Source organism: Homarus americanus, unplaced genomic scaffold (assembly GCF_018991925.1).
Source record: "Homarus americanus isolate GMGI-L3 unplaced genomic scaffold, GMGI_Hamer_2.0 scaffold5589, whole genome shotgun sequence".
Lineage (NCBI taxonomy): Eukaryota > Metazoa > Arthropoda > Malacostraca > Decapoda > Nephropidae > Homarus > Homarus americanus.
Genome location: NW_024736650.1, coordinates 7,275,363 through 7,298,404, shown reverse-complemented (window position 1 = coordinate 7,298,404; position 23,042 = coordinate 7,275,363).

Here is a 23,042-nt window from a genome sequence, read left to right as displayed (position 1 = left end):
ACCGTGAGGGCAAACTTTTTCGGAGTGAGGGTTGTAAACTCTTGGAACAATCTACCAGAGAGTGTTGTGACGGCACCGAGTGTGAGCTCTTTCAAGAGAAGACTTGACCAACACTGGAGCGGGTTCAGGTACATTCAGGAGCCGGTGCATGCCCAGTATTTGCCAACAGTGCGTGACAGAGACGTGACCGATCGCCCGGGCGGCTAGCGAGCCGATCTTTTGGTGAAGAATATAAATGAAAAGAGACGTGACCGATCGCCCAAGCGGCTAACAAGCCGATCAGTGGCGAAGAGGATAAAAGTAAAAAAGTAAAAGTAATTATTATTATCTGGGTACACGATATAATTATTGCAGCCAGTACTGGTGACATACTTAGTGATGTAAAACTTTCCCTGTGTAATAAATTTAAAATGAAAGATTTAGGAAAATTGTCTTGGTTCTTAGGTATGGAGTTAAATTTGAAGATGACTGTATTAAGATAAATCAAACTAAATATTTAGAGAAAATACTTAATAGATTTAAAATGTCTGACTGCAACCCTAAGTCAATACCATGTGATTTAAGTGTAAGTAAAATCATTAGTAGTGACTCTAAAGGACTGTGTGATGCTAGATTGTACAGACAAATTGTCGGTAGTTTGATCTATGTAATGACTGGTACAAGACCGGATCTATCTTATTTTGTTTCAAAATTGTCGCAACATATGACAAAGCCTACAAAAGCAGTTTTTGAATTAGCTAAACAAGTTTTGAAATATGTTAAAGGTACAATTCATTATAACTTAAAGTTCAGGAAATCAAACAGTCCATTAAAATTGATTGGTTACTGTGATTCAGATTGGGGTGCATCGGAAGACAGGCGTAGTATTACAGGTTACAGTTATCAATTAAATGAAGATGGTCCATTGATTTCTTGGAAATCTAAGAAACAGAATGTTGTAGCATTGTCCTCATGTGAAGCTGAATATATGGCTTTAACAGCAGCTATGCAAGAGGCTAATTTCTTAAGACAGTTGTTAACTGATATGCAAAATTCTAATAGAGAACCTGTAACATTGAATGCTGATAATCAGGGAGCTATTGCATTGGCTAAAAACCCTGTACATCATCAAAGGTCGAAACATATCGATATTAAGTACCATTTTATTAGATCAGAAGTAGAAGATGGTATTATTAATCTGCAGTCTGTTCCTTCAGAAAATAACATTGCTGATATGTTCACTAAACCAGTATCTAAAGAGAAACTAAAGGAGTTTGGTATTATAAGAGGTGTACCCTAATTTAAGAGGGGGTGTTAGATATAAACTAGGTTGCCCAATATTTATGTGAATATGTTCTATTATGTTTTATTTTAGTTGTGGAATAAAGCGCCACTTTGAATGCGCATGATATGTTTGTTTTGTTTTTTGTTTTTACGGATGGTCCCGAAAATATACTGGAAAGAGCAACATCGTTTGTGTCATTGTCTGAGCCTCTCGCATCATATTTCGTTGATATCCACCAAAAATGAACACTGTAACTTCAACATTCATTTGGATTATTTTTATTTTCTTTCTTTAAAATTCATGTTTATCTATTCCATCACGTAAAACTATGTTCAGCAAGAAGCGTGATAGAAATTAGGCTAGCTACTCCTTGAAATTCATGAATACCTGGTTTTCCTATGAACCGTATATTTTTAATGAATGTTATTGTTTGTGTTGTTAATAATATATTTAGAATTCCACAAACATATATTGATTAAAAATGAACTACATGGAATAACGAAATTGAGATTAAAAAAAACAAATAAAATATTTTTTTCATTATCACTTTCATTACGAATGCCATCAGGGCGCTGTGTTTATTGACAGTCGGTCGGAGGGGGTTGGGTCGTGTAGTATCTGCACATCGGTTGTCATGTGTCTGTGGATTAAAGAGGAGACTTACGTCGCCCATGATTCGTGAACTTCCCACGAGTAGACATAAACATGTCTTGCAGATGTAAAATGAGAGAGAGAATTGTCATGTGTGCTTGCTGAGTGAAGTCTTCGCCGCTTGTCAGTTGTCATTTCCTGGAACATGTCTTGTAAATGTACAGTGAGAGTGCGAGTGAGAGAGAGTCGATTGATGCTTGTGCTTGAGTGTGGGTGGGTGTGCTCTTAGAATATACGTTCACATATATAATTGTGCTTTAAGATACTACAGGTCGATTGGCTGCAAGTAAGTTGAGTTATTTTTATGTATTTTGAGTACATTAACTATGTCAATGACGGTTTCTGTCAGTTCCACGATCAGTATATACAGTATAACACAGTATAGTCAATGGTGAAAAGGAGGCGAACCGATGGCGAGCTTTAGGGGTGGGACTGGGAGAAGTCAGAGGGAGAGGTCATAATCTTACCCAAAATTCCAAATTTTAAAAATATGCTGGCATCCAAATGTTCCAGGGAGTTAAGTAATCAATTAACCTCTCCATAAAGTAGCAAAAAGCAAACGGCCGATTTGTGTTACGTTTTTAATTATAACGAAATATTAGGTGTCCGTCTTTGTTGACAGAAAATTATTGTTGCAGGACTGAAAAAAAATGGACAGACACAAAGGTGTAGGACGGTTCGAAAGTGGTGCTGCAAAGAGAAAGACATCTAAAGAACGTGCTGAGAGAGAAGCTAAAGAATTTACAAAAACACATCGACTGACTGAATTCTTAACTCGTCCATCAGCTTCAGAACATCTAGTCAGTGCTTCTGCAAGCTCATCTTAAAGGCAACCAGAACAAGCACCTGCATGTGATGCATCAGCTTCCTCTTTATATGGCAGCTCTAGCCTATCTACAGGGGGAAATGACCAGACTGCCGAGGCGATTGAAAATGAATCAAAGCATGTGCCTCCTGAAGTGCAAATGGCAACTACACAAAATTATGACATTGACATTAGCTTATGGTCAGAACCCTTTGACAAAACAATTTATTGATTATTGAGCTGCCAACGGTTCTGAGAGTCTCCACCACAGTGATGCTAAATTTTTGGATGCAAAATCAGCAGTACAAAAAGATGCAAACAATGTCAGTCGCAAATGCACACCAGCCATGTTTGAGCAAAGGAATCGAAATGGGGCAGTTGTAAAGCGTTCTTGGCTTTGTTTCTCCCCCGCAAATGGGCGGGTCTACTGCTTCTATTGCAAGCTAACGGGTGTTTCAAGATCTCAATTCACATCTCATGGGTTCTGTGACTGGAAGCATGCTAATAGGCTTGTTGCCCATGAGCAATCAAAGGACCACATTCAAGCAGTTTTGTCAGTAGCAAGTCGTGCAAAGGGAGCTGGAGGTATAGATTCTAAACCAGTAGTTCTTAACCTGGGGGGCGTCAGTAATTTCCAGGGGGGGCGCAAGCCCTAGGGAAAAAGTAGGAATTTCTCTAATTATAATTATAGTTTTTATTCTCTTAACAAGAGCGTGGGCTAATATTGAGAAGTTTATGAAAAAATGCAAAAGTATCGCCTTATAACTTTAGTTTTCTATAGGCTACTTTTTTTACTTAGGGCTTACCATTTTCTGTACTTATTGACCCCCCTCCCTATCCCTCGAAACCCATGGGGGGGGGGGGGTTAACTCGTCCTGGACCTGTATACTGCTCGTTGGTGACTGGTGAGCCCCGTTCTCTCCCAGTCTTCTGCACACGTCCGTGGCAATAATTCCTCTTCTCTCACATTTATTCAGTTAAGGCTGTTGAGGTATGTTTTATCCCAGTTGTTATATTTACCTAAAAATAGTAAGCAGCCATAAGTTTATTGGTGAATTGTGAACACGCATGTGTTGCTCTGTTTGTTATTCGCAAGTTTTGAATTCCGTTTGTATTTTATCAGAAGTTGGTGGTGCTTAAAATCATGTGGTGGTAACAGGTGGTTATGGTAAAGTTGTATTTATGATGATATTGATTTGTTTCTTAATAATCATGTGTTTATGATCATGATGTGTTTACTATAATGTTGTGGTGTTTGTTAATATTTACTTAATAATTATGTGGTGGTGTTTATGATCATGTAGTGGTGCTTATGATCATGTTGTGATCATTGATGTTTGTTAATAATCATGTGGTGTTTATGATCATGTGATGTTTGTTAATGATATGGTGGTGTTTATGATCATGTATGATTGTAGTCACTTGTAGTGTTTACGAACTTTACGATCATATGTTTGTTATTGATCATGTGGTTGTGATTATCATGATGTTGTGATGTTCATGAGCACGTGGTGATGTTTATCTTACCTTACACGTGCCTTATGTTTTGTTCACAGATTTGTGTTGTCCACTGCACATCAAATAATTCGCAATGAGTGCAAAGAAGCAGAAGTATCTTGACGAATATATTCGATTTGGATTCGTGTCTCACCAAAAGGGTGCCACAGAGGTCCCCCAGTGTGTGATATGTTACAAGACTCTGAGCAATGATGGAATGCGGCCCTCACGCTTGGAACGCCACTTGAGGACAACACATCCTGCTCTAGCTGACAAGCCCAAGGCATTCTTTGAAACAAAATGACACTCCTTGAAGCAAGTTAAGTTGGACGGCACTGGGGCATTTCGGCAACAAACTTCAAAGGTTGTTGAGGCTTCCTATGAGATCGTCATGTTGATTGCAAAGAGCAAGAAGAGCCATAACATCGGAGAGTTTCTCATAAAACCAAGCACACTCCGTGCAGCAGAACTCGTTCTGGGGAAAGATAGTGCAAACAAGCTTTCCCAAATTTCACTATCAAACGATACAGTCAAGGGAAGGATCGATGAATTGTCTCAAGACATCAAAGATCAAATTTTCTACCAAGTAAGAGATTCTCCTGATATATGCTCGTTTCGTGTCAGGCAACAGTGTAAAAGAGGAAATGCTGTTCTGTCACCCCATGGAAAGTTGTACAACAGCTGCAGCTATTTTTCATGATGTATCAAACTTCTTTCAGGAAAACCAACTTTCGTGAGACTCGCTGGTAAGGGTGTGCACTGATGGAGCTCCAGCCATGCTTGGTCTGCAGTCTGGATTCATTACAATGGTGAAAGAAAAAGATCCGTCTGTTGTAGGTACACGCTGCATACTTCATCGTGAATCCTTAGTATCCAGAACTTTACCTGCAGAAATGAGGGATGTCCTGAACGTGGCTATCAAGGTAGTCAACTTTATCAAAGCTGGAGCCTTAAACAGTCGTCTCATCAAACTGCTGTGTAAGGATATGGAATCTGAACATGAAACCTTGCTTTTTCACACGAACGTACGATGGCTATCAAAGGGGAACATGCTTGGACGGCTTTATGAACTACGAGAAGAAGTAGCAATATTTCTTGATTCGAAGCAGAAGGCAGATCTCCATGACAAGTTCCAGTCTGAAGGCTTTCAGCTGTCTCTAGCTTACCTGGTGGACATCTTCGAAGCGTTGAATGCTCTCAACCTTAAACTACAAGGGAAAAACATCAACATCATCATGCACCACGACACCGTTCGAACCTTCATGGCCAAACTCGACCTCTGGAAGTGTCGAATTCAGCAGGGAAATACAGCCAGTTTTAGTAACTTGGATTCTGCTCTCATTCACGGCAACCTTGATTCTGAGTTAAAGAAACAAATAATCACTCATCTAACTGACTTGAAAACAGAATTCATCAGATACTTCCCAGAGATAGATGAGAAGCGAGAAGCCTGGAAATTCATCAGGAACCCATTTCAATGTGAAGTAGCTGATGTTTCGGATGAAGTGCAAGAGGAGTTTCTTGAGTTGAAGTTCAACTCCACACTAAGGAAGACTACAAAGAACTGGCTCTTGAGACGTTCTGGGTCAAGTACCTTCCTGTTTACCCTCTAATCTCACATCAGGCTCTTCGGATTCTAACTATGTTCGGATCCACGTATCTTTGTGAAGCTGCATTTTCCACGCTCGTTGCTGTCAAGACCAAGTAGAGAAACAGGCTGAACGTTGAAGGGGATTTACGTTGTGCACTCTCTGGCACTCAACCACGCATTCAAGACCTAGTAGCTCAGAAGCAGTGCCAAGTATCTCACTAATTTATACTCAATAAAAAGACTAAAAACACAATATTTTTAATTTTTCTTTAAAATCAGGGAGGGAATTTTATTCATAGATGCAAGGGGGGCGTGGAGGGAAGGACCAATTCCTAGAGGGGGCGTGGTAGTAAAAAGGTTCAGAACCACTGTTCTAAACTAACTACGCATGTGGGTCAAATTGAGTAGATTTGGTGTAGTCTTCTAAAGCGATTGATCAGCGTGCTTAAATTTATATATGAAAGAGGGCTAGCTCTTCGTGGAGATGATGAAATAATTGGATCTCATAATGGAAATTACTTGGGATTGTGGAGTATGGGATGTTTTGGTTCACACTCAGGATGGGATGGAGAAAGGAAACTCACAATGTGCTCTCATGTATACATGTTGTATTGGATGTACAATGCAGCTTGGTGCTGGGAAGGTAGCATGGTTACAAGCGTGATGTAGAGAGAGCTGGTTGGTGAGGGTGCTCAGAGGAGGACAGCTTGTGGGTCGCCATGGTCGCCGGCGGGAGCGAGGACTGCCAGGCAGGCGGAGGAGGAGGAGGTGTTGCTGGCTGGTTGGTGTAGGTAGAAAGAGAGATCACCACGAGGTCAGGCCTTAAATAGCAGGGGTAGGCGTGGCTTAGTAGTTGACCTCCGTGATGTATGGCGGCGCTGGTTGACCCAGACCACGAGGCATACACTGGGGAATTCGTGGGGTCGGCTACGCAGTGACAAACAGCGTTTGTAGGGGAGAAATCCACTACAATACTCCCTCCTTCCCTCCAGGCGGTGTAGGAGACTTGTTGTCTACAGGGTTCCATGGCACATGTGAGGCAGAACGGGCGGTGCATGCCTCATGTGAGACAACGGCGATGGCGTGGATGAGCCGGTCGCTAGAGACAACTGTCTAGATACACAATATCTGTGGGAGCAGAGAGGGAGAAAAAGGGTGTGTGGAGGCGATGAATGTTGTGCTTCCCTCACGGCAGGTACAGAGTCGTCAGATGCACCTGCTGGGGTGTGTGGGCCTGGGTCAGGAGCAGGGGCTGCGTCAACAGAAGCGGATGAGGGCTCGTGACAGCAGCTGGGTCCACGACAGCAGCAGGGTGCAGGACAGTAGCAGGGAGTACCTGAGAGAGAAGAGGGGTGTGTGGGTCCGCACTCAGGCGCATGGGCCGCGTCGGGAGCAGGGGCTGCATCAGGAGAAGCGGCAGGGGGTACTGCTGGGCCGGGGGCGACGTCTGAGGCAGGACGGGTATGTTGGTCCGCACTCAGGCGCATGGGCCGCGTCGGGAGCAGGGGCTGCATCAGGAGAAGCGGCAGGGGGTACTGCTGGGCCGGGGGCGACGTCTGAGGCAGGACGGGTATGTTGGGGTCGGTAGGACGTGGTGCTTGGGGCAGGAATAGGAGCGGCTGTCTGCTTAGAGTAGCAGAGCTGCTCTAGGGTGTCTAACCTGCGGTTTAGAGACAGTAGCTGTAGAGCCAATGAGAGCTGCCTCTGCGTGGATAAGCCAGTCTTCCATGTTGCTTGAAGACTGGGAGAGTGATCGGTTTCTCCTCCATCCTGTGTGAGTGCGAATCTCCGGGGATCACCATTTGTGGGGTATTGGGATGTTTTGGTTCACACTCAGGATGGGATGGAGAAAGGAAACTCACAATGTGCTCTCATGTATACATGTTGTATTGGATGTACAATGCAGCTTGGTGCTGGGAAGGCAGCATGGTTACAAGCGTGATATAGAGAGAGCTGGTTGGTGAGGGTGCTCAGAGGAGGACAGCTTGTGGGTCGCCATGCTCGCCGGCGGGAGCGAGGACCGCCAGGCAGGCGGAGGAGGAGGAGGTGTTGCTGGCTGGTTGGTGTAGGTAGAAAGAGAGATCACCACGAGGTCAGGCCATAAATAGCAGGGGTAGGTGTGGCTTAGTAGTTGACCTCCGTGATGTATGGCGGCGCTGGTTGACCCAAACCACGAGGCATACACTGGGGAATTCGTGGGGTCGGCTACGCAGCGACAAACAGCGTTTGTAGGGGAGAAATCCACTACAGGATTACTAGAGCTTTTGGCCGAGTATGATGATTATGATACAAACTATTTGTCTTCAACCATCTGTGAAGAAATTGTCAGACTATTGGACAATGAAGAACTGAACGAAATTATCTCACGTATAAAGCTCTCAAAATATTACTACATTTCTCTAGTTTCCACCCCTCATGAAGGCCATATTGATGAACTAACTCTGATAATCAGATACATGGAGCATGACACACCTGTTGAGAGATTTGTGAAATTCTTGCCAAATCAAGGACACAAGGCTCAAGAAATGTTTGAAGGTTTGATGAAGTTTCTTGCAGACAATGACATTGACATTCAAAATTGTCGTGGGCAATCTTATGATAATGCAACATCTATGAGTGGGAGGTACAATGGTCTGCAAGCCAAAGTTGTAGCTGAAAATCATCATGCAATTTGGATACCCTGTGCTGGTCATTCATTAAACTTGGTTGGAAAAGCTGCAGCTGAATGTTGTCAAGAAGCTATCTCATTTGTTTATTTTCTTGAGGCAATTTATGTGTTCTTCACAGCTTCTACACATAGTTATGCAATTCTTAGTGATTTATTGAAAACTGTAGCATCTGGCCCGGTATCTGTGCCAAAGAGGATTTCCACAACAAGATGGTTCTGTCGAGCAGTTGCAGTGAAAGCAGTTGTCCAAGGTTATCTCCCAATCCGTGAAGCACTTACTAAAATAGCTAGAGATGAAAATGAGACGAGCAAAACATGTTATGAAGCCAATGGTCTCCATGATAAGATGTGCAAATTAGAGACTGCTATTTATGCTGTGTTTTGGCATGACATTCTTGGCAGAGTTGATGCAACAAGCCATGCATTGCAAGATCCAAACTCGATTTGAACACAGCAGTAGCAATGCTGAAGTCCTTGCAATGTTTTGTACGAGAAAAGAGAGATTGCTTCCATGTTTATGTGAAGAAGGAAAGGGAAATGTCAGAAACTGGGGATTATTCACAGACACGCAAGCGTCAACGTAATGTACAGCTCAATCCATTGGATTATGGACGATCAGAAGATGCAGCCCTCTCACAGTCAAAAAAATTTTGGGTTCAGAATTTCCTTCCAGCAATTGATCAGTTCCTGAGTTCACTGGATCAACGGTTAAAGGCCTATGAGGAAACCTGTTCACTTTTCGGGTTCTTGTCTAAACTGGAGTCAATGAATTGTGACGAAATTGAAGCAGCTGCAGCAAAATTGGTTGCTGAGTACAAAAATGATTTGGATCAAACACTTGGAGTTGAACTTGTGCAGTTTACAGCATTCTTCACTCAATTTCTTGAAGACGAAGATGATGAGAAAGGGAGGGCACATTACTTTTACAAGCTGTTGATAGACAAGAAAGTTGTAGATACATTTCCAAATGTTGAAATAATGTTATTGATGTACTTGGAGCTCATGGTAACAAATTGTTCTGCAGAACGTTCTTTCAGTAAAATGAAGTTTATTAAAAACAGACTTTGTACTACAATGTGTCATGAAAGGCTCAGCCACCTGGCTTTGATGAGTATCGAATATGACATCCTCAGAGAGATTGACTTCGAAAAGTTGATCAAAAACTTTGCAGCGTCCAGGTCACGTAAAGTGCCTGGTCTGTAAATAAAGGTAATGTTTATTTTCTATTTTGCAATTGATCAATATTTGTGTTCAATATATCCATTGTCCATGGTCGATGGCAGTTATTTTTATTAAAATTCTTGTTATTTCCACCATGTTCATACTTTTGTTATAATTTTATCAAATTCATTAAATTGTTTATTTGTTTTACTATTGGATGCAAAACTTCAATTTTATTTATAGTTGAGTTAATGCTTATTCTGAATCTATCTGACCTTGGACTTAAAGAAGCCTATACATGCATTCTTGGACAGAACCATTATTTGAGTAGAGGTTTATCTGATTAATAATGCAAAGAATCATCTCTCTGTAATAACTAATAATATATTCTTTTCTGTGAAGTCTCTTGAAATTTTTTGACATGTGCGGTAGTACCTATATCAGGGCTGGTCGACTTGAAACCACATGAATGACTCCAGTCATGTCTCACTTTTGTGTGTGTGTATGTGTTGGGAATTTGTACACTATCAATAAATATACAGTTAATTAAAAATTTCTCAATGTTCTAATTTCCTCAATATAACTGCATACAGCTTCAAAATTCTCCAAAGAAGTGTTCAAATTTCAAAAATTTCCCGGGGGGCTTACAGCGCCCCCCGGAACTCCCGGATGTTTAGGCTCACTTCACTCGCCACCCCACCCTCTTGGGAAGCTATAATGAGGGGAGCCTCCACAAAGAAGCTGCCCATGGGCCTCCACAGGTCTAAATCCAGCACTGGTCTACTGTACATGTTTAGCGAACGTTACGGCATAATAAGAATCTTGGGGAGAGGGGGAGCTTTGTCATGGTCACTTTGACTGCTAGTCTGTTTTGACTAATGATTCTTATTAAACTCCACGACCGCAAAACATGAGAGGGTAGCTGGTTAGCTATCCCCTAGAAGAAGAGTGTTTTTCCCATTCGATGTTTACAGTCATGATCCCTCCCAGTAAGTCCTGCCTTCGAAGACAGTTGTCAATGCGTTTTTTCCACTTTCTCTTTGCAAGCTCAGTCTTGGATTAGTTTATGTAAATCAACTCAAGTAATTAGCCAGACCTTTGTCAACTGAGGGTCATCTTTGAATGAGTAACAGTTGGGTTGTTTGTAATCTCTGTCATTGTGTGAGTAGCGATCGCTGGCAACTCAGGGGTATATATACCACGGGAGAGGGAAGAGAAAGGTCCTCCGTCTCGTCATCTCCCGTTTGTCCCCAGTTATGTAGCAGTGTTTTATAGCCATTCAGTTTGATTCAGTCATTGTAGTGAATTATCAGTGTTCATCAGTGTTCATGCTTTAACAGTGGAATTGTCATTCACTCAGTGTAAGAAGTAATTTAAATTAAATGTTGTCTGTCATTTCCAGACGAGAGATTTGTTGTGATTGTGTTGTTCATGCTTCGTCCCCGTCACGTCCTCTCCTGTTTGTCCCCAGATCCAATTTGTGGTTCTCTGATCACCCCACGACTGCCCTGGAGCCAGTAGATAGCCCCGCAGGGATCAATATATGCATTGATGTCGGTGATTCAACATGATTGAAACGGCAGGTCCACCTCGTGGGCGGAGGGCACCAGACCCGCCTCGTGTCGGAGTGTAACCGACCACAACAGCAGTCATCAGTTGTTAGAGGCGTCAGTGCTATACCCTGGGACATGCCTTGGAGTTATGGTCCACAGTTTGGTTGTATGTGTTTGTTAATAATTACCCCATGTTGGGTAGTGGACCCATGTATTTGTTGGTATCAGTATTAACGTGTTGTGTGTGAGTGCATCTCCTATGCACCACCAACACTCTGGGAAGTATCTTAAGTAAGGTTGTCTTATAATTGGATGTAATGGAAAGTAGCTCGTAATATGTGAGAAGTAAAGTTGTCCACTTGGGACTATGAATAAAGCCTGGTAACTGTAATGAAATGTATCACCAGTAATGTTGGTGAAGTAAGTACCCACTTGGAGTGGCAGTTAAGTAATCTGCAAGGAGTTGTCATGTAACTATGTATTGTCAGTAGGGCCAAGGAACTGGTCCTGCTATGTAATGTAACGTAACACCAGTAAGGGTGTGTGCAATAAGTGTGTAATATCTGAGTAACTTGCAGAGGAGTAAAATTAAGAAAATAAGTAAATAAGAAATACTGAGTTTGCAGTTGGGTAAGCGAGGAGTTGCACCTTGAAGTTATATGTTAATAATATCTCCTTTTCCCTTTGATTTCATATTAATAAACCTGTTCTTAGAGTATTTTAGGAGTATTCATTTTCCCCACAGTAGTTCACCGATATTTCCGTCCAAGTGACCCTGATATCAGAATTACAGTACCCATATGCCTTAGACCCTCGTCCATGCTACCAAAAAGAACTAAGGTTATGCAGTAACCAGTGAAGTAAGTAGAAAGAACAATTGAATTAAAGAACTAAGACAAGAGAAGTAAGAGTAAAAGATAAGGCAGAGTATGAGTAGAGAGAAACTGCCGCCGTTACATTGGTGGCAGCATGTTTGTTACCCCCCCCCCACCCCCGTTACACCAGAATTACAGTACACCACGTGTCCTAGTCCTCGTGTACTGCGCACATCATTATCATCCCCAAAAAAACTCTTTAATTCATATTACGCTACATAACTTTCAAATCCACCGTGCTTGTAGAATCTCGGAAAATGGGAAACATTGATAAAGGATAACTCACCTACTGAATGTTTATGAATCATTTTTTGAATTGTACCCAGGTACTGGTATATAATATTAAGTGTATGTACTCATAGCATTAAAGAGAACTCAAGGTATCTATAAGATGGTTGGGAGAGTCCAATCGATACGGACTAGTGTACTATAAGGGCGATCGTATTTGATGGTCATTCTATGGACGTCTGTGGACGATTAGTGAACATAGCTACCACTGGTAGCAGATGAAACTATGAAAGAGCATTGATTTGGAAAAAAGATAAATGTATCAGAACTATGTAAAGTGTTGGGAGTGATCCAGAAACTATAATTCAAAGGAAATATCTTGTATGCATCGGTGTGAACTTAATACACCTCGTTATCTTATGTGACGTATACCCACGCTATGAACATTCAACGCGCGGCCTTTGTTTCAGAGTTAGCGTCCCTTGTACCCGGACTACAGTTGAGTTAATGATATCACCCAATTAATTTCCTCAGGAACTGTCAAACCCGAACCGTACTTTAGTAAGTAATTTAGGATTAAGATATGTATTTATAAGGCATAAGGTCACAATAAATAGGAAAGTGTTCATGTGAGATCTATAAGAAATCAAAGTGAAAATTAATGATTGGAAACTGTAGGCCTGGTCGGCCTACCGAAACAGGTCAGTGTCCTACATAGGGCTCCATCCAGCCCTAAAAAGATTTATCTCGCAGTTCGTACATCTTAAAACCTTGCCTGATGTTATAAAGCGAAGTAGTAATGTGTTAGGGTGGTGTGATAACAGCCCATCAGGCATTATTTCTGATTTTCACTTGTCTTCTCAGCGAAACAGGTACCATGCGTTCTGAGCGTCTCCAGAACGTCGGCCATTACTCCATAAAAGCCGTTATGCTCCCCAACTGTGAACCTGTGGATTTCCTGCATACCACCACCTACTAGTATATTTGAGAAGATTCATGGTCGCCACTTGGAGCGACCTAGAATACCAGGCGTAGAAACAGTACTGGTATGATCACTTTTGGAGTACCCCTTCCCAACTCACCAAGAGTGGTGTGCGAACGAGGTGCCTGGTATGTGTACCTAGAAGTATCGAGGAGTTCCATACTTGTAGGTGTGGAGTGTAACCGTGGTGCTGTAATGTGATGTGGTGCTATATTTTAACCTAGGGTGCTATATTCTAGCAGGTGGAGCAGTTTGTTGTGTTTGGTGTTATGGTAAGAAGGAGTGACCGAGGTAAGGTGGTCAGTGATTGTTATGAGGAATGAGTATGTTAATGATACGTCATTACTGAAGACGTATATTGTTGGGCAGTGTAACTAAAATCATAGTTGTTCTTCTGAAGAAGGCCAACTCTTCTTGTATTTTGACGGGATGCAATATGTTTTATAAAGAATAAATTAGTTAAGAGTTATGCTGACATATTAGCAGGGCCACGGGAGGGGGCAGAGAGTAAAGCAGGATCAGAACAGGTTCTACAACAGCTTGGGACTTTGAAGAAGTGTGTCGAAGAAATGAAAATTAACGGACCTACTGTTAGGGGAGAGGAGGAACACCAGGAACGTCTCCAGTGCAGGAACAATGCAATAGTTTTTGAAGTTCCAGAGAGCCAGGCGGGGGGAACTGTGAGTAAGGTAACACACGATAAGGTGCTGTTTCAAAATATTTGTACAGAGGTTCTGAAGATTCCATCAACCCCTCAGGATGCGAGGAGGCTGGGACAAAAGCAGGGGGATAAGCCTCTCCTCCTCAGGATCACACTAGTGAGTGAGGAGGAGAAATGGTAGGTTATTCGGAAGGCAAAAAACTTAGCAAGGAAGAACGGGGACGGGTGTACATGGGTTATACTCAGGGGGAGGGTAGTGGAAACAAGTGTGCTGACACAGGGCCAGGGGGCAGCAGTGCACCCTCCACCCGCTCTACCCCTCACCCGGGAGGCGGCACCAGCTCAGCCTACCGGACAGGAGGGAACGAGCGCCGTGTAAACAATGACATTTCTAACCACACCCTGCAAAATACAGTGTACTTAGCAAATGCTGCAGCTTCTGAGAATGTGGGTGGAGCGGGTTTATTACTAAGAGCAGAGACGTTACCGAGAACAAATTCTGGCTTGAATGTCATGTACACTAATACTGACACGTTCCTTGATAAGAGAGAGGAGTTTGAAACACTACTAAGAGTACACCAACCAGATATTGTAGGTGTTGTAGAACTGTTGTACAAGAACAGGAGAATCGACCCAGAGGAATGTGAGTTCAGTATTGCTGGATATGACTCATTTACGAACCTTTCTCAAGAAACTTGCAAGAGGGGTGTGGTTATCTATGCTAGGCAAGACCTTAGAGCCAGCCAGGCGAGGGTACAGGGAGAGGATGTTTTTGAAGAGTCCAAGTGGTGTAAAATTAAATTAAAGGGAGGGGACTTACTTATCGTCGGGTGTATCTACAGATCCCCAAACTGTGGCCCACTAAATCAAAGGAACTTAAGAACCTTAATAAACAACGCGGCGATGCTCAACCCTAGCCACCTCCTTATCATGGGGGACTTTAACTATGGCGACATCGACTGGAGAAACGAGTCCACCCCGAATGACTTGAATAACCCTGCTACTCTTTTTGTAGAAACTCTGAGAGATAATTTTCTGTTCCAACATGTTAGAGACCCGACACATTACAGAGGGGAGCAAACACCCAAGCCACTTGACCTCATCATAACAAACGAGGAGGGTATGGTGGCCAAACTGGAACACCTTGCCCCAGTTGGCACCAGTCACCATATAGTGTTGTCATTCAGATTTAACTGTTACCTAGTTCAGGATAAGGCCAGGCCAAGGTGCAAATATTACAAGGGAAATTACAATGGGATGAGGGAAGTGATGAGGGGTATCAACTGGCCTGACTCATTAAGGTACAAGAACGCAGACACTACGCTGAATATCATAACTAGTAAAATGACCCATTTGATCGATAAATATATACCCAAGACCAAACCCAGTGCTTCTAGGAATACGAGGGGATCACTACACATGAACCATGCGGCGGTCGACAAAATTAAGAAAACCCAGAAATTCAAGACGTGGGTTGGGCCAAACGATGAGCAAGACAGGAGGATGTATGCAAGAGCCAGAAACCAAGCAAAGATAGAGTGCAGAAGGGCTGAAAATGAGTTCTAGAGGCTGCTTGCATGCGAGGTCAAGTCAAACCCAAAGGCGTTTTACCGCAATGCAAAGTCGAAAGTGAAAACGCTAGTAGGAGTATCAGACCTGAGGCTGGTGGATGGTAGTTACGCAGATTCTGACCAGGATAAAGCTGAGGCATTGAACAGCTTATTTTCCTCGGTGTTCACAAGAGAGGATGCAACTAACCCTCCTGCGTTTGAGGACAGATGGTTCGACACAGCACAGAGGAGGGTATTAGAAATAAACTGTCCAGGCTAAAGGTCCATAAGGGTCCCGGCCCTGACATGGTACATCCTAGAGTGCTAAGAGAGTTGTGCAACGAGCTTGCAGAGCCCCTGAAGATCCTGTTTTGTAAATACCTGGATGAACAAATGGTCCCCAGTGAATGGAAAGTGGCTTATGTAAGTCCTATCTTCAAGAAGGGCGATCGTCACTCCACGAACAACTATAAACCGGTGAGCCTGACCAGCATAACATGTAAAGTACTTGAGAGTATTATCAGAGATGCCGCAATGGAACATTTAATACGAAACAACCTTGTAAAGGATTGCCAACACGGTTTTATGCCGGGGCGCTCCTGTTTTACACAACTGCTCAAGGTATTGGATATTTGGACTCATATTCTGGAACGGGGTGGTAATATCGACAATATTTACCTGGATTTTGCCAAGGCTTTCGACAGTGTACCCCATGAAAGGCTGAAAATCAAACTGGAAGGGTACGGAATTCGGGGAAATGTCCTAGCGTGGATAGAAGACTTTCTACATGACTGCAAGCAGTGTGTGGTGGTTAATGGCACGAAATCGTCATCCATACCTGTCACAAGTGGGGTACCATAGGGCAGTGTATTGGGCCCGCTGTTGTTTGTTTGTTTCATAAATTACATGCCTGACGATGTACTCTCCACCATACAAATGTTTGCCGATGACACCAAGTTATTTCGGGAAATTAAGAACCAAGCGGACTGTAAAGAGCTGCAGAAGGACCTCTGTGGGCTCCAAGAATGGTCGAAGAAATGGCTGCTGAGATTCAATGTCACGAAGTGTAAGAGGATGCACCTGGGGCATCCCAACGGTAAGGAGGTGAACCATATGTCCCAACGGGATGAAGAAACTGCACTAGTTGAGACTGAATGCGAGAAGGACTTAGGTGTGTATATTGACAATCAGCTGAAGTTCTCGGGCCATTGCGAGAAGAAGGTAAACCAGGCAAATAAATTATTGGGTCTTATAAGAAGGTCGTTCATATATCTAGACGGTCTGTCCCTCGTAACGATCTTCAGGAGGGAAGTGCTTCCCCATCTGGAGTACTGTCACCCCGTCTGGTCCCCGAGATATGCTAGGGACTGTCAGTTGGTTGAAAATGTTCAAATGAGGGCCACCAGACTGATGCCTGCAGTTCGGCACCTCAGCTACCCTGAGAGATTGGAGTGCCTGAACTTACCTAGCTTATACTACAGATGGGTAAGGGGGGACCTAGTTGAGGTGTATAAGCATCTCAGGGGCACTACTCAGTTGAGTGTCCTTACTTGGAGCTGCCGGACGCTCGCCCCACAAGGGGTCACAGTTCAAGATTAAAGAAGCCGGAAGTCCAGAAAACTGTGAGGGCAAACTTTTTCGGAGTGAGGGTTGTAAACTCTTGGAACAATCTACCAGAGAGTGTTGTGACGGCACCGAGTGTGAGCTCTTTCAAGACAAGACTTGACCAACACTGGAGCAGGTTCAGGTACATTCAGGAGTCGGTGCATGCCCAGTATTTGCCAACAGTGCGTGACAGAGACGTGACCGATCGCCCGGGCGGCTAGCGAGCCGATCTTTTGGTGAAGAAGATAAATGAAAATGAAAAGTAATCAGAGACGTGATCGATCGCCTAAGCGGCTAACGAGCCGATCAGTGGCAAAGAGGATAAAACAAAAAACAAGACATGTCTGATATTTCACCCTTCTTCCCACTATCGATTTGGTCAATGAAAAACCCAACCCAATGCCTAGCTTACTCTGCCCGCTACCTAACGAGCTACATACTGTCCAGAGGGGGTCTGGTGGCAGCGACCTTAAAATTAAGAATAGAGTTAAGTTATCCCTTTAGAATTATTGACCCCAGAATCTGGCAGTATACTCGAGCCATGCTACCAAAGGTTAGAGGTTAGGGGGTAACTATGAGCAGTAAAATAACTAAGACATAACTACATATGGAATTAATTAGGTAAGAAATTGAGAGAAAAAAGATTGAAGAGTTAAGATGCCAATTTTAAGGAATGAGGTGCGTTACACAGTGAATTAATACACCCCCCCTCCCCTTACAGTGTCACTGGATAAGCTCTGGTGAGAAGCCATAGCATGTACAGAGACCCAAAAGTAGTCATACTCAAAGGAAAGAAAGTACCGATCAGGGAGGAACCATAGTGACCACACCATTCACCACAGAGGCTGGTTGGCAACTAACGGCCACCAGTTGATATGCCCTGGAGGCCCTGCCCGCCCCCAGCTGCTCAAAGCACGCCTTATAAATTAACCGAAAATGAACGATGTTGAATGGGTATAACTGATTTCGGTCAAAATTTAAGACGTGGGCCCTCTGATGCCTTAATTTTTTACCGCTACTGTATATACATAGAACTGTACTGTATTGTATATGAAGGGTACAGGCATTAATAAGTACTGATTATTACAGTAATGTATCTTTACTTATTAATGAAAAACAGATAAACAATATTGTATCATGAATGAGTCAGTGCAGTTTGCAGACAAACATTCAGTGAGAGGTGACCCTTTGCAGGGGGGGGTGGAGCGGCGCAGTCACAATCCAATGAACCCTTCTCCCTCCCTAACTAACAGCATTCGTTATAAGCTTCTATTTTGTTAGAAAATTTAATTTGATAACATAATGATCCTGAATAAATTGTCTATGAGACATTTCTAATATGATATTGCAAGATTGTACCATCGTACGATATGTTTTCCCATGTTGAGATGGGGGCTTGTCTATGGCAGCGCCCGGTTGCCAGTCACCAGCTGACGCTGTTAGAATAAAGTCTACAAAGAACATGGTCTATGATTCAAACCTCTCACATGGCGCAGTGAGTAGGATCCCGGGACCCGACACGCCATTACAGCCCTGACAAGAACGCTGACATGGCCCCTACACGTCCACAATTCTCGAAGCCCTCAAAGGGACACCAGGGCATCTCTATACCAGGGGGGAACACCACGCGCGCCCAGCAGCAGGCCATGAGTGCATTGATGGCTCAGATGGCGTCTCTAGCTGCTGGCGATGGTCATGCTTCTATACCGGTCATGAAGCCCTCAGCAGCTGTCGCTCCAGAGAAGTGTGAGGCAGAAATGCCAGCAGCTGCATTTAGGACATGGAGGCGGTCCATGGAGTCATGGGTGCTGTTGAACGGGTGGTCACAACTGGTGGCCACACTCCACATTCGCCTGAACTGCGTCCCTGCACTCCAAAGGGTGATTGACCCGAGATACCCCAGCGGTCAGTGGGAGCAGCTCTCGCCCAAGGAAGCCCTGGATGCCATCAGTGGAATGGTTCTTCAGTCTTCAAACCAAGCTGGGAAATGGAACGAGTTTTTCAACAGCAAACAAGGTGAAGAGGAGCCCATGAAAAGGCAGTGGAGTGTGAATTTAAATGTCCCACCTGTGATAACGACCTCTCTGAGTACATGCTATTACGTAAAGTTATGGTGGGCCTGAGTAACCCAGTGTTGAAAAGGGAAATTTTCCAGGGGTACTCGAGCTATTACAGTGTTGAAGTGCTTAGAAACAAATGTATGTTATTTGAGGCAGCAGTGAGAGATGCTGGTGTAATGTGTCGTACGTCTGGCCAGGCAGTGGTGGGAACAGCCGCGGAGGCAGCGGCGGTTGGTGATGACGTCACCGGTGAGTCTGAGGTAGCTGGTGCCTGACCTGGACACCCCAGTCGCGCACACTGTGGTAACTGCGGCATGTCACATGCCTCTGGTAAAGGTAACTGCCCTGCAAGTGGGGCCACATGTCGCAATTGCTCTAAGGTTGGTCACTTCAAAAGGTGTTGCAGGAGTAAGTCAGTCCTAAGTGCTCCTATGGATGTGTCAGGTGCTGTCACAGTGGCAACAGCCCAGCTATCCCGCCACCCCAGATTACAAGTGTTCGTGACCCAGGCTGGGGGCAATTCCCCCGCCACCCCTGTGCTGGCTGTGGCTGACACGGGTGCTATGGTGTGTGGGTGTGTGTGGCAGGGGCATCCCTGCTCCGGGACATCGGTTTGTGTCCGAGGCAACTTCGGGCCCGTAATGGCCTGAGGGATGTGGCAAACAAACAGTTTAAGTATCTGGGGTCCGCCCACTGCCGCCTCAGTGTGGACGAGGTGTCCACCGTCCAGGAGGTCTACTTCGTGCAGACAGCCAAGGCCCTCTACCTGTCATTGGAGGCCTGCAAGTGCCTCAACTTGGTGCCTGTCGACTTCCCGCTCCATAGACGTGCTGTGGCTGCCGTGGGCGAAGGAGGGGAGCGGCACACTGCCGACGACCTACCTCCGAACCCATTACCTGAGAGCAGTCGTTTCCAGCCGAGGCCAGTTGAGATACCCTTGCCTCCTTTGGAGGAGAATGTGGCCAGGTTGGAGGCATGGCTACTCACGTACTTTTCATCCACCGCATTCAACACCAGCAGGTCCCCACTGCCAGTCATGACTGGTCCCCCTCACCGTATCCACCTGGCGCCCGGCACGACCCCCTACGCCTGTCACACACCTGCTCCCGTTCCGAAACACTGGGAAGCGGAGGTGAAGGACCAGTTGGAGGAGGACGTCAGGAGAGGCGTCATCCAGCCAGTTCCTACTGGTGAGGCTATGGAGTGGTGTGCCAGGATGGTCGTGGTGGCCAAGAAAAACGGTCAGCCCAGGCTCACTGTAGACTTCGAACGCCTCAATGCAAGCTGTCTGAGGGAGACACACCACACACCTGCACCATTCGACATGGTGTCTGGGATGCCAGCGCACGCGTTCAAAACCGTCGCTGACGCTCTGGGACAGGACAGGCATAGTGGTGGAAGCCCGCCCTCACAGGCAGTATGCCGTCAGGTTGAGTGGCAGTGGCAGGGTGTTCATCCGCAACAGACGCCACCTGCGAAACAGCTCCACACCTTTGCCTACTACTCCGGTGGTGCACCAAGCTGTGCCTCCTGGCCCCCCTTCTGCTGTGCCCTCCGTACCCGTGCCCTCGCTCGCACCCCCGGCCCCTCCCCAGTCGAGCGCGGCCAGGTCCAGGAGAGGCCGTAGGCCCCCGGGCTGGTTGACGGACTACGTGGTGTAGTGTATGTGATGTAAAATTAGTTTAAAGTTTTGTTTTTGTTTTGTTTTTCTTTGTTTGACTGGTTTTCTTGCATTATTGTTGCTTTTATGTACATTGTTTTCCTTTTGTCAGTTCAAATGTGCATTGTCATTTCCTTTTAACTTGGGGGGAGATGTAAGATTGTACCATCGTACGATCTGTTTTCCCATGTTGAGGTGGGGCTTGTCTATGGCAGCGCCCGGTTGCCAGTCACCAGATGACGCTGTTAGAATAAAGTCTACAAAGAACATGGTCTACGATTCAAACCTCTCACAGATATCCTTAAATGACAAGCTGAACAATAAGGCAAAAATAAGTACAGTCTCTCCTCAACTTACGACGGGGTTCTGTCCCAACAACCAGGTCGTAAATCGAAAAGGCGAAAATAATACATAGAAATTCTAAAATGGGTGTCACTTTTTCTTCTCAGCACCATGAGTACTCTCACTTTTACGCTTGCCAGCCTTTGAAGGGAATTACAAACTAAAATTTTGTCAGTTCACAGCGCGATCGCTAATGTCGGTACTAGAAAAAAATACGTAATTTGAAAAATATTTTATACGACCACGGCAGTCGTATGTCCAAGTTGTCATAAGTCGAGGTGTACCTGTATTGTACTGTAGATTACAGTTTCTATCCCCAAGTCTCTATGTACAGAACTAAACAAAGAATTTATTTGAAATACTCTGTAACATTCAACACCACAGAATCCTAACAACTGGGGCTAGTTATACAGACTTCTTCCTGTGAAAAGGCCATAATTTGAGCAGCATATTACTGTACTCATTTTAGACTCAAATATACTATTTTTGTCTCTTGTGCAAACTATCAGATGTTTATACTCAAATTAATCAGTATCTTGAAAGGATTCCATCAGTGTAAGTTATATTCTGCTATGTCAAGTCTGTGCCTTTTTATAAACTTTAAGCCTAAAACAACCTTCATCCCATTAATCATTATAACTGCCATCTGTCTACCCTGTAGGCTGGGGGGAGGGGGGAGGTGGGATATTGACAGCCAGGAGGGGAGATTAACACATACTCAAGGATTAAAAATAGACAGGGAGTTTAAGTTTCTCGCTAAAAAAATGACACTGACTTGACTTAGCAGAATAAAACTTGCATAGCTGGAATTCTTGCAAGAGAGCAATTAATTTGAGAATAAAGATTCGATAGTTTGCACTAGACATAATTTCCGTTTAATTAACTTAGTACATTTGAGTACAGGTTGTGATAATTTATGTGGTTACAATTAATCAGCAGTTGTGGTTGTAGTTGCAAGCTTCGTGACATCACCAGGGTATAATGCATCTCCATATGCCCTGGTTTATTCATTGATCATTTGTCTAAGTGCAAAAGTAGCCAAATCGAGCCTTCATGTACAGTAAGTCTTCGCTTAACGTCGTCCCGCTTAACTTTGTTTCGGCACTACTTCTCAAAACTTTAGATACAAAAAATTGGTTAACGTCCCAGTGATTCGGTACAATGTCGGTTTGCGTCGTCACGGGTTACTTTTTACAGCGCATCACCCTCTCTCGGTTGGCTGAGCATACAAACTGCAGCAGTACACCTGGGGGGAAAAGCAGTACAATCTCAGGCAGTACAATCTGGGGGCAGCAGTACAATCTGGATGGAGCATTACAATCTGAGGGCAGCAGTACAAACTGGGACAGTGTACAATTTAGGTGCAAGAGTACAAACAGAGGCAGCAGTACAATCTGAGGAAAAGCAGTACAGTCTAGGGGCAGCAGGTACAATCTGGGGAGCAGCAGTACAATCTGGGGCAGCAGTACAATCTGGGGAGCAACAGTACACATCTGGGGGGCAGCAGTACAATCTGAGGGCAGCAGTACAAACTGGGGGCACCAGAAACAATCTAGATACAACAGTACAATCTGGGGCAGCAGTACAATCTGGAGGTGCAGCAGTACAATCTGGAGTGCAGCAGTACAATCTGGGGAGCAAGTACAATCTGGGGAGCAACAATAAAATATGGGGCAGCAAGTACAATCTGGGGGCAGCAGTACAATCTGGGAGAATCAGTACAAACTGGGGCAGCAGTACAATCTGGGGGCAGCAGTGCATCTGAGGGCAGCAGTACAAACTGGGGGCAGCAGTACAATCTGTGGGCAGCAGTACAATCTGGATGGAGCATTACAATCTGAGGGCAGCAGTACAAACTGGGGACAGTCGTACAATTTAGGTGCAAGAGT